The sequence below is a fragment of the Mesoplodon densirostris genome, chromosome 5, assembly GCF_025265405.1.
Source record: "Mesoplodon densirostris isolate mMesDen1 chromosome 5, mMesDen1 primary haplotype, whole genome shotgun sequence".
Taxonomy (NCBI): Eukaryota; Metazoa; Chordata; class Mammalia; order Artiodactyla; family Ziphiidae; genus Mesoplodon; species Mesoplodon densirostris.
In genome coordinates, this window is record NC_082665.1 from 93,411,155 (window position 1) to 93,419,806 (window position 8,652).

Here is an 8,652-nt window from a genome sequence, read left to right on the forward strand (position 1 = left end):
ACCATTACTTAAGCCTTTCCTTTCCTTTCCAAGGCGAACGAAATCTTAAGTGCTTTTACTTTTTTCTTAATTGACTTGTTGGAGAGCTAGAGCCTGTATATTAAAACCACCAAAGACTGATCTCCTGTGTCTTCTCTATTATTTTATTCTAATATCCCCTGTACCAAATCATAAATTTGGTTGTTTTCTTTGTGTTAATAAAATCCCGAAACAGAATCCAAAGAGGAGTTTGAAGCTTTAGGGAAATTTTGCATTCAGTAGGGCAACCAGTTTCTCCCTGAGAGAGAAAGTCAATCTCCAATCTTTAAAATCCAACAGGTTGGTTTCTGGATAACACCCAACAGCAAGTCATTTGGTATATATGATGGTCTCCCTTCATGGATTTACCCTCCTCTCCACTAGGACTTAAGGAATCAGTTAAGACCCAGATAGTCTGAGTAGTTTGTATCCAAAGTTTATTGTCCCAGAATGTTCATGGTGCTAAATAAGCCTAATAAAAAGAGAATCTCTGCCCTTGATATTCAAGATAGAGAACAGACATACTCAGAAAGATGATTGTCTCCACAGGAAATAGTCCAGTGATAAGAGCCAAATAAATGCAGAAAAATATACATTATGTGGTCATGTTAGGTTACAGGTTTACCAGTGAAACTTGTATGAATTTTACTTGATATTCATATATAATTGATCCATGCTATACTTTTTTTAGATTTATGGTAGATTGCAAAAAGCTTTAAGAATTCATATATACATAATAAAATCTTAGATATTTCTATATACACACACACATACACAATATATACTATACTAGATATACTATATATAAGATTAATATATAAGATTGTTTTTGGCTTTTCTGCTCAGAAATATGAATTGGAATTTACATGGACATGGGAGAGAAAATTATCAGATGCTCCTGCTTAGATTAGATTTTGTAAAGTTCATCTCTGAAATTTATAATTAAGAGGAGCCCAGCTCAGAATTTGAGAGTGATTTTTGGCTTGAAATGTGGCAGTGCAGTTCACCTTTATGCAGCAATTTGTGCCCTACTGGCATTAACACTGTATTTTTACTCCAATTACTGTTTTTAACATTTTTACTGAAGAAAATGGAATTACAATTCTTCTAAGGATTAAGTGGCTGTTTCGTGTGATCTTTTACAGGCTATCTGAAAGTTCAACTCCATGCCAGATGTGTTCACTAGACTTGAGAGAGCTTTACCTCAAGTTTTTATTGACAGTTAACAGGTCAGAAGCAAATTCTCATTGTGTAAGAAAGGACCCTTTGCGGGTAGAGGCAGGGCTCTTTTACCAGGAAAATTTTGTTCAAGCAAAATTTTTTTCTAAGGTAAATTTCTAAGTAAAAGTTTTTTTTCTTGGCACTCTTGATTTTTAAAAGTTAGATTTTTAAATTTAAAGATCATGAAAGTATGTGCACTTGTGCATCATTTGAAAGTTTACTCAATTTGAAACAATATTTTAATGAAGAAATCTGAATCTATGTTAATGAGGATACTTTGCTACATTATTATTCCCTTCTTTAAGTTTAAATTTTTATTATATACGTTTATTGAAGGCTATGTAATGTGTCTAGTACTATGCTGATCCTACAGGATTTGGAAAAGTTTTATTGTAAGGAATTTTTTTATGATACAAGGAATAAATTCATTCCAGAAAAGTTGGCTTAGGTTTAAAAGAAAAAAAGTCGGTGTGTGTGTTATCCTTTGAGGTAGGGAATATTTCCTATGATTAAAATAAAAATTAACATTCTCCCCCAAGTAGTGAGGTCTGAAAAACGTGGAAATGGGAGATAGCAGCGTATGTGGTTCTGTCTCAGAATGGTGATTCCATCCACTTCATCACCACCAGGGGCCAGTCTATTGCTGTAATGAAGGTCAGACTTACCAGCACTTTCGCCCTCCGGAGAAGGCAGTATATTCTCTACAAGCTGGTTACCAAGAGGTTCCAGGATTTCATCAGTGCTTATCATGTGTGTTTCGAATTTACAGTTATCTGGGAGTCTGGCAAATTGTCATAGAACTGCTTTGCCTTCTTTAACTCTTCAGGGTGTTAGACCTTCCATATTAATTCAAAACAAATTAGGACCTACTATGTGCCGGGCACTGGGGATATATCAAGCAAGAGTCTAGTCATGTCATATTTCATGCAGTCTGGGCAGTCTTCCATCTGTGAAGGATACCTTTAGCTGAAAATAAAACCAGGGCTGATTTTGGTCATTTAAATATAGAAGAATTCAATTAAAACAAAATGCAAGAAATTGCCCACATTCTTTAGTTGTGGAACTTTCTATATCAATTATTGCATGGCATCACAGGTTTAACCCATGAATGTTTGTAGACCCTCAGAGTATCCATTAAAAACATGATTTCAGGAAAGTTTTGACTATGTTGCTATTTCACAAACACTAAACACTTTTATACTGGAAGTAAATAGTTGAAAGCATCAGTTTGCCAAGGAAAGACATTTTCCTGCTAATTCCGTTGAACATTCATTTCCAGCATGCTTCAGTTCCAGGCAGTTATTTACTTCATTGCCCAAAATAACTCTACAGTGTGCTGTGAGTTGCACTAAACAACCTCACACCTTCTCCTTCACAGATTTTTCATCAAGAAATTTTTAGATTTGTTGTGTTATTGACAGCATTTTATAAGCTGCACATTGTAACTTGATAGTAAGAGCAACTAGGAAGTATGAAATCTGTCCACTTACAAAGTATTCTTAAAAGTATAAGAGTTCCTTTCTGTGAGCCTGCTTCTTTTTTGTTATATTCACTAGTTGTACTTTTTAGATTCCAAATACAAGTGATATCATGCAGTATAACGTGAACAAACTAGTGGTTACCGGTGGGAAGAGGGAAGGGGGAAGGGGCAATATCAGGGTAGGAGATTAAGAGATACAAACTATTAGGCACAAAGTAAGCTACAAGGGTATATTGTACAACGTGGGGAATATAGCCAATATTTTATAATAACTATAAGTAGACTATAACCTTAAAAAATTGTGAATCACTGTATTGTACATCTATAACTTATACTGTACATCTATAACTTATATTGTACAACTATACTTCAAAAAAGATTTTAAAACATTTTACCAAAGAATGGGGAATAGGTAAATATATTTTTACAAATTTCTATAGTGATAGAAATAAAGGAAAGAGAAAAAAATTCCTTTTTGTATCTCAAAACAGAGGTGAAAGATTGTACTTACGATGAGGCCTTGTGATTTTTATTTCTATCTGATTTTCAGTGATGCCAAAGGAGGTTAAGTTTCCCAAAGAAAGTTGCTCCTCACTGTTGGGTCCATGCAAATAGAAATGGTATTTATGGATTTTAATAGCTGACATGGGCCAGGCATGTGCCAAACATTTCACAGACGTCTCATTTAATCCTAACAATCCCGTGACTGTCTCCCATCCCAGAGCTACTGAACTGAAGTCCGTGTAGGCAAGACCAGAGACTAGCACCTCAGGTGATCTCAAGTTAAACTCAGAGAATTTAATCCACTAGCCTTATTAATATGTTCTATTATTACCATTCAACTGGTGGGGGAAAAAATGGAGTTTTAGGGAGGTTAAGTAACTTGCTCAATCAAGGTCCGTATGATTCCAGTGCCTATTGCCTCTCAAGACAGTTATATAACATTTGCTCCAAGTTCTGTCTCCTGAGAAATTACACACAGCTAATTAATGCCCTGTTCTTCAAACTCTCTCTGGCTAACTCCTTCATGGCCATCTCTGTGGGTCTGGCCCCTTCTCTGCAACCCTCCATGTTGGCTCAACCCTGCCAGCCTTTTCCAGTGATGTTGCACTCCATCTTTCCATGCTCTGAGCCTCCCACTTCACAGATATATGAAGTACACTTTCTTGACTGGCCCAGGACTCCTTTCTTTCAAGCACTCAGAACTGTGTGGTAGCCCATCAGAAACTGCTCCTACATCCAACATTTAGTGTGAGCCTGCCCGGTGAAATACTCTGTGGCTGGCCTCACCCAACCACGACTTCCTCAGATCAAGACGTCCAGGACGCTGCTGATTTCTGGGAAACCAGGGTACCCCCTGAAACACACACACACACACCTCTAATCCACTAGGTGACTGCAAAGGTTTGTTCTTCTAGACATCTTGGACTTAGTTATACCCATATGCTTGTTATTTGTGGTGATGCTTCAAGATGTGACTCCAGCAAGATAGCCTGCCCTGTACTCTCATCCCCATTCTTCTCTGTTCTCGCCCTTCCCAAACTCAACCTTCCTTCTTCCTTTCCCTTCTAACTGTTCTCTGTGCCCACTGGGACCCTCCTTCCTGGATAAATTGACATCAAGGTTCTCAGCCCATTCGTTGCACTCTCCTTCCCCTTCTGAACGAGAACGTTGCTTTTCCTGCCGCCCTCTCAAGGGGAGGCTGCTCATTCTAATGGTTCCCAGGATTCAGCCTTCTTCTGCTCCCTTAAAGCTACTGCATCTATTACTCCTCCACCTTTGTGTAAAAACCCTGCTCCTTCAGGGTCTGTGCCCCTTTATCATACAACATCCTCCTGCTCATTCCATTTCATTTGAGGAAGATGTGGTACCTGGCTCACTGCTCTACCCTAAGGCCAGCCATCTGTAGCAACCAGTGTCTCAATGGACCAGGGGTCCAACAACCAATCAAACACCAAATCCCATCCTTTCTTTCTTTCTTTTTTTTTTCCTAACTTTTTTTTTTTTCTGTGTTGGGTCTTCGTTGCTGCGTACGGGCTTTCTCTAATTGCGGCTAGCGGGGTCTACTCTTTGTTGCGGTGTGCGGGCTTCTTATTGAGGTGGCTTCTCTTGTTGCGGACCACGGGCTCTAGGCACGCGGGCTTCAGTAGTTGCAGCTCGCAGGCTCAGTAGTTGTGGCTCGCGGGCTCTAGAGCGCAGGCTCAGTAGTTGTGGCGCACGGGCTTAGCTGTTCCACGGCATGTGGGATCTTCCCGGACCCGGGCTCGAACCCATGTCCCCTGCACTGGCAGGCGGATTCTTAACCACTGCGCCACCAGGGAAACCCCATCCTTTCTTTCTTATCAGTCTTTTTCCTACCACACTTGTTTCCACCTAAGGATCTTAACACATGCTGTCCCAATGCCTCCTCTCCTTTTGCCCTTTCTCAGGTGGGCACCTTATATCCTTCAGGCATGTGTGTCTCTTCCCCCGAGAGGACAACCTAGGGCCACCTTACTTAGCCCCCTCCACTATTCTCTCTCATTGCACTTTGTTTTCTTGACAGCATCTCTCACAATGTGTAATTGTATGTTGATGATTTATTTTACCAACATCCGTCACCTCCACCAATCTGTATGTTCCATGAGGGCAGGGGCCACGTCAATTTCATTTACTGTTGCAGTCCCAGCACCTAGAACAATGATTGGCACATAGACCCTCCAGAAACATTTATTAAATGAATAAATAAATGAGTGAATGAACAAACGTTAGCCGTGTACTTTGGAAAGAGAGAGCTCCCACTGGCTTGTGGTTTCACCATGGATAGAGGTTGGCAGGGAAACTTTCACTGATCCAGCAGAGTTGGGACTAAGGAACCAGTTTTTTGTTTGTGTTTTTGTTTTTGTTTTTGTTTTTGTTTTTGCAGTACGCGGGCCTCTCACTGTTGTGGTCTCTCCCGTTGTGGAGCACAGGCTCCGGACGCACAGGCTCAGCGGCCATGGCTCACGGGCCCAGCCGCTCCGTGGCATGTGGGATCTTCCCAGACCGGGGCACGAACCCGTGTTCCCTGCATCGGCAGGCGGACTCTCAACCACTGCGCCACCAGGGAAGCCCAGGAACCAGTATTTTTTTATAGACCACGCAGATCATTTTTATGCTTTAATAAAGTCTGGAAAACAGAACCAGGGAAGGGCCTTCACCCACACACTAAATGCTGACCTAGGCTAGAGAACTTCTTGCTATAGTCGGGAAGGTGAGTCATTCTGGGCTTTTGTGGGATTCCCCAACACTGATGTAAACAGAAGCATTTAGAGAAGGCCCTCAATTACTCAGGTAATAAATGGAAATCAAGGGAAAAGGGACTCCTGAAAGGTTGTAGAGACTGAAAGGTGTAGACTAATTTTAGTTTGTAATAAGTTTTCTGTTTTGTATGAGGAATTTTGGAGAGGAGAATTTCATTTTATAGACTTCCTTTGTTGCCTTAACCAGGTGAATAATCCTATTGAAACTCCTCAATGGCAGCATGTTTCATACTCTGAAGATGATTTCTAGAGGTAAACAGGACATATTATCCCTTCTCTTTGGCCACAGAGGAACTTCAGTTCTTCTCAGGAGAGAAGAAATGATGACCTAGAGAAGTTATTTTTCCTAGCGCAATGAATCCCCAAAGCTGTGGCTTTTGTCTCTTCATTGATCTCCCTGGATGTATCTCAGGTGCTTGCCCTGGGCCAGGCGAGCAGAGGATCTAGTTCAGAAGCTCGTCCAGGTCAGTGTTCACAGACCCAGAAGAATATTCAGTTAGTTCTGTACTCCAGGCTCCTTGTGATGGGATTTCTTGGGGGATGAGGGGGGGATAAGGATGAAAAGAGAGACTGCACCTCTCATTTAGAATCCTATCCCTAGAAGCTCACACAACTACAGGGTCTCAACCACAGACCGTGAGAGTCCTCACGTGGGTGCCGTCTAAAGATAGCAGAGAATGTCCCACCTGGAATCCCCTTTCCTCTCCCCACCCTCCCCCATCCACCTCCTTTACCACAGAGTAACCCACGCCCATCTCTGCTGCTAAGATGGGTAGGGGAAACACAGGGGTTGGAGAAGGGGAGGGAAGAACTGCAATTGCCTTGCTTCTGTTTTCTGTTTGTTTGTTGATTTGGTTTTAATTTGATCACTTTTAAATTTCTTTAAAAAAATCAGACATCTTGCATTGTGAGGATTAATATCCTATGGCTACTTCTCCAGGTCTAGGTTTAAGATTCATACTCTCCCTGCCAGCATTATTCTTGGGTCTTTGGGGCTTAGAAGAGTATCTGTCTCCTTTTAAAACCTGGAGTAACCTTACAAAGTTCCCTTCTATTAATGCTGACTTGACAGAAAGCATGTCTGACTTCCCCTTCCCAATTTCCTATCTCTTTCACTCTCTGACATCAGGCAAAGAGATGTTATAAATGATGGTGGACTGTACTGAACTACTGCTTTTGATATTGTAGGTTGGGCAGGGGTAGGAGTGAGGATCTAAGTGCCATTTCTAACACTGCCTATATGGGAAAAGATCTTCTATGTTCCAAACAAAGAACAGACAAACAAACTAGTGGACCTAGTATTACCATGGAAACAGTCCCTCCGTGTATGTATGGGTGGTCATACACATAACACATATAAAGGCGGTACCCTGGGGCATTCTGTCTATGACACTCCTTTTGGGACCTTGGGGAATCCCTGGCCTCACTGAGTATTACTTAGGGTAAACTACACTGCTCTAACAAATAGACCCATAAGGTGATGGAAGTTTGTTTCTTCCTCTCCTAACAGTCCAGGGAAGATGCTCTGGGTCTGGAGCTGGGAAGATGAGGCTGTTTCTCATTGACATTCAGGGCACCAGGTCTTAGGTGCCTTAGGGAAGGAAAGATCTAGGAGGCACATTCGTGGGAGGTGTTACAGGCCTGGCTTGGAAGTGACTTGCCTCACGTTGGCTCACATGGCTTTGGCCAGAACTCAGTCCTATGGCCTTTCCTAAAGCAAGGGAGGCTGAGGAATGTCAGCCAGCTGTGCACCCAGGAAGAAGAGGTGGATAGATTTAGAAGGCCTGCCAGCTGTTTTCTCTGTGCTGAGGCTGAGTTCCAGGCTGACCTGCATCAGATGAGAGACCCTGAATTGACCCTTGGAGGGGCATCAGCCTATGATTCAGACTGAGAAGGAAGGGGTAGGAAGTCCTGCACTGATACTCAGAGGGTCACCAGCACAGCCCTGTTTCTGATGGCTGCAGCTGCTGTGTCCCACTTTGACTTCCTGCTTCAATCCCTGGCTCAGCTGGACTTCCACCTCCTTCCTTTGCTCTCCTCCTGGGCCTGCTCCCAGGAAGTGTGGCCTCAGGCTCCCAGTCTCTCCTTGCTACTGGGATCCACCAAGGAGTTTCCTGGTCCCTTATACACTGGACTCCCTGGCTTTCAGCTCAAATGTCCTGTAAGTCCCCTACTGTTCCTCCTAAAGTGGACAACAGCACCGGGGCTCTGGGCTCTCGTACTGATGCCCCGTCCCAGGCTACTGCCCTTTATGGCCTCCCCTTGGCTTTGGCACATTTGGTCTCCTCTTTTGTTTCCCTTACCTCCTCAAGATCCCCCTCCTGGCTGACTGCTGGTTTGGGAAGCTGTGCCTTTCACACTTGAAGACACTCAGCTTTTTCTCCCCCCAAACTCCAGACTGCATCTGTGTTAGGTGCCTTCTTCTCCTGCCTGGAACTCCCTTGCTAGAAATCATCTGTGACCCAGGCAATTCAGAAGACGTATAGACATAAAAAAAACTCAGTAAGAATCCTTCACTTGTCACTTAGCAGATGTCAACAGCTTTGCAATGGTGGAGTTTTTTATGTAGGTGATCTGCCACCTCCTTCCCCATCTAAGTTGGAAACCCTTGGTTTATATTTAATGAATTTCTTGTTATGTCCTAAGTATTGT